At 40.9% G+C, this 4,245-nt stretch overlaps 1 non-coding gene across 1 annotated transcript; it reads left to right on the top strand.

The window, feature by feature from the left end:
- Positions 1-574: 574 nt before the first annotated feature.
- LOC141624626 (small nucleolar RNA R71) lies at positions 575-681 on the top strand. The gene has a single exon (XR_012534436.1). It is a non-coding gene; the product is annotated as a small nucleolar RNA R71 (small nucleolar RNA).
- The last annotated feature ends 3,564 nt before the right edge of the window (positions 682-4,245 follow it).

Here is a 4,245-nt window from a genome sequence, read left to right as displayed (position 1 = left end):
AAAGGGTCTTTGATTTTGATTTCTCATGGGTGGTGGAGTGTATGTTGTTTGAGGGTTTTGAACATTTTGGCTTTTGTATGAGAGATTTGGATGGAACTTGGTGTTTTCATTGTAAAAATTTGAATAAGGGGTACCACTTTTGTAAGCTTGGAAAGCATTAACTTGTTCGGTTGTTCCCCTACATTCATTTGAGTCATGACCCAAGGTTCCACAATTCTCATATATCCCGCTTGGGATTGATGAGGATGCCGTCATGGCATTGACATGATGCTTCGATGATTTTGAGTTTTCCTCAAGTCTAGCCATATCTTGTTCAAACTTCAAGTTGATTGTGTCAATGTGAGCACTAAGTTGAGCACCCAATTGAGTAACGGTGTCCACTTCATACTTTCCTCCTCTAGTAGCCTTGCGAGGTCTACTATATTGTGAATTATGGACCGCCATTTCCTCAATCTTGTTCCATGTTTGATTGTCATCAACTTCGGTGAACATTCCATTTGATCCCATATTGAGAATGTTCCTTGAATCTTCATATAAACCATTCCAAAATTGTTGCACTAAAAACCATTCGCTAAGTCCATGGTGAGGACATGAGTGACAAATACCTTTGAACCGCTCCCAAGCTTCATACAAAGATTCTTCATCCCTTTGCTTAAAACCCGTAATTTGAGCTCTTAGCATGTTAGTCTTCTCCGGTGGGTAGAATTTTTTGTAGAAAGCTAGAGCTAGCTTCTTCCAAGAATCTATTCCAAGGGTGGCCTTATCAAGGCCCTTCAACCATTGCTTTGCGGTGCCGATTAACGAAAAAGGAAATAAGACCCATCTTATTTGGTCTTGAGTCACGCCCGTTTGAGAGATAGCTTCACAATAATCGCAAAAGGTTTCCATATGAGAATGAGGGTCCTCACTAGGCATTCCCCCGAATTGGCTCCTCTCAACTAGTTGGATGAAGGCGGACTTGGCAATAAAGTTTCCGGTGAGATGTTGTGGGGTAGGAGTACCATTTGGTAGATCCTCCTCGGTGGGTATAGAGTGTGACGAGAATTTAGGCATTGTAGGTGGATTTTGTGTGGTATTGTTTAATGGGTTTTCTTCTCCTTCTATTGCGAAAGGATTGACAAACTCACTAGTGGGTTGAACAACTTCACCAACACCTCCCAAATTACTCCTAACAAGTCTCCTATTATTCGTCAAGGTTCTTTCGATTTCACGGTCAAAAGGTAACAAATCTCTTTGTAACCTTCTAGACATGCAAAATATCAAACAACTAGAAAACAATTAGAACAAACCTTGAGGAGTTTTACTTCCCCAAGGTGAAAAAGACACAACTAATAACAATAAAAGAAAGCTTAAATCAATTAAACACCGTCCCCGGCAACGGCGCCATTTTTGATCGAAGCCATTTGGTGTTCACAATTAAACATATGTGGTCGTTGATCAATGGTCGATACAAAACACAATTTATACTTCACAAACAACTCTACAATTAGTAAAGAGGCAAGTAAAGGTCGGATCCCAAGGGACGGGTATTGAAATGAGAATTCTATTGTAACTAGTAGTGTCTAGGGGTGTCACAAATTGGGTTGATGTAGAAGGTTACTAAACTAAAATAGCAATGAAAATAAACTAGCAAGGTAAATAAAATAAGGGGTGTAAACAATTGATTAAAAGCACTAGGGTGTCATGGGTTCATAGGGGAATCATGGGATATGATCATACAAACATGTTCTCAAATTATAAGCAAGCAATTATTGTTGTGATGGATTGAGTTGGTTTATATCTTACAATCCTAGGAAAGTTTGGGTCCCGGAGCCGAATCGATTAGATTGTACAACACCTACAAGTCGACTTAGTCTTTCCTACTCAACACATGCATGGTCTAACAAGACTCGAGTTGGGTTATGTCTTACAAGTCTCATTGAAAAGATAGGAGATGATAGTAAATGCAAGGATTCATAGGCTTAGTATTTCATCAAATATAACATGTGCATGTATTAAGATCAAAACAAGCAAGCAAATAAGATTATGAAAGCATATTAATTTAAGCATGAATCATTCCCCATGTTGGTTTCCCCTAATCACCCATTAAACCCTAGCTAAGAGACTACTCACTCATTATCATATTGATCATGCTAGAAAGGTTGTCAATCATACTAACATAATGAAACATGATGAATAAATGAAAATAATTAGCAATAATTAAAAAGGGATTAAGAGATTATACCTACTAATGATTCCAATAATAAAGCAAAGAATAATAGAAGAACTTGATGATTGATGGATGGTTGTCAATCTCCCAATAAACCCAATAATCTTCTAATTACCCAAAATAAATGAAGAACAAGAGAGAGATTAAAGAACTAAAACTTGGATTAAAATTTGATTAATACTTGATTACAATATTGAAGAGAGTTTTGATTGATATTAACTACACTAATTATTGATAAGAAGAACATGCTCCTCTAATTAGACTAATGGGGTATTTATAGTGAAAATTAGGGAGGATGCATTAGGGTTAACTAAGGGCTAAACTAGTAATTACACTTTTTAAGTTGAGCAAGGAGACTCCGGTATTCTCCGAGAGAAGGGCTTCTCTTATCGTGGCTTGAAGAATGAAAACGTGCTGTGCTGCAATCCGTGCGGATGGGAGTCGGGACGTGCGGATCTGGGCTGAGGAATCCGAACGGATCCTTGGGCAAGACGCTCGGATTGGCGAGGGGGAATCCGAGCGGATTCCTTTGAGGGACGCTCGGATTGTGCTTGGGCGGACGGACGGATTGTATACAATCCGTTCAGATTGTCTGGCAGCATCTTTTCTTCATGGATTCCTTGGGGATTTCCTTGGGGACTCAAGGATCCTTTTCTCAACATTGCTTTTCTACTATGCTATGTACAAAGGCCTTCTAGTCTTGTCTCTCCTTGATGCTTGGTCATTGAATACGATCAATTTAGCCTCGTTTTGCCATGAAAATGCAAGATTCTTACTCCTTTCCTACCAAGGGATCAAAATCTCAAAGAATATGCAAAACAAAGAACTAAAGATAAGAAATGACCCAAATAGGCACTAAAAAGCATGGAAACAATGGTAATTCGGGGGCTAAATATGCGCCAATTATGGTCACATCAGAAGTCGTATCCCATAATCGGTCCAAGAAAGCACGGACCAGGCTAAGGTTAGCCCGCATTTCCAAGCCCGCAGCAGACTGCCGCATATTATTTATCCCGTCCAAGACCTTTTGCTTGTCGCAACGAGCATTCATTCCTTCACAGAATTCGACACACCTTCATTATGTCTCCAGTGAGAGTAAGCGGATATACTTTCCCTCTCATGACAAGAAGAATAAATTCCCAATCGTGTCTCTAGCGAGAGTAAGCGGACGTACTGTCTCTCTCAAGACGTAAGGATTGACGATCTACCTAAGCAGATTTCCTCTCAGCAGTTCCCGCCTGTGTCCTGCTACTCGCAATTATTTCCCAAAGACTACCCAAAGCAGTTTTCCCTCAGTAGTTCCCGCCTGTGTCCTGCTGCTCGCAATATTTCTTGTTTCCCCGTGGGGTGCGACAAAGGTGTCGTTCTCCAGAAGTTCCCAAACCAAAGCCTTCTTTCTTAGGTTCGTAAACCCGAAATTAGGATTTTTTAACTATAGGATCCCAATCCTTTTAGGTTCATAAGCCTTCAAATTCCCAAACTAATAGAGTTCCTATACCCAAGCTTTAGTTACCCTTAAGTTGAACTTACTTTAGGCCTCATTCCCGCCGACGCTTTTCTTTAGGGTCCCACACCCTAGTACCAATCCTTACATAACTTTTAGGTCTTACCCTTAGCTCCTACGCACCTCCGGAAGCATCTCGAGAAGAAGTCTCAGGTATGGTCTCTTCTTATGGCTGGCGAGCCTCCTTACGTAGTCTAATGGACTTTAAACGACCCTCCCCGATAGTCGACAGACTCTAAAATGTTCCCGACGACAGGTCCTTGGTTCAGAGCCCTTGAGCCGCCTCGCGTCGCCATGGTCGTCAGGTTGTAATCTTCGATTGACCTGATGGCTATACTTTAACTTTCGCCTTGTCCAAGCCTCAGTCAAAGTTGGGTCTCTGTAGATACCTCATTTCTGCACCTCCCGCAAAACACCCGGTGATGATTGGGCCGCATGTTTGATACGCGGAACGATTTGTGACAATTCGAAAGATTATCGTCAAGTGATTGCTCAAATATTAATGTCTACCTCTTAGTTGTCATCTACGTCC

Source organism: Silene latifolia, chromosome 1 (assembly GCF_048544455.1).
Source record: "Silene latifolia isolate original U9 population chromosome 1, ASM4854445v1, whole genome shotgun sequence".
NCBI classification, from domain to species: Eukaryota; Viridiplantae; Streptophyta; class Magnoliopsida; order Caryophyllales; family Caryophyllaceae; genus Silene; species Silene latifolia.
This window is presented reverse-complemented; position numbering and strand designations above follow the sequence as displayed.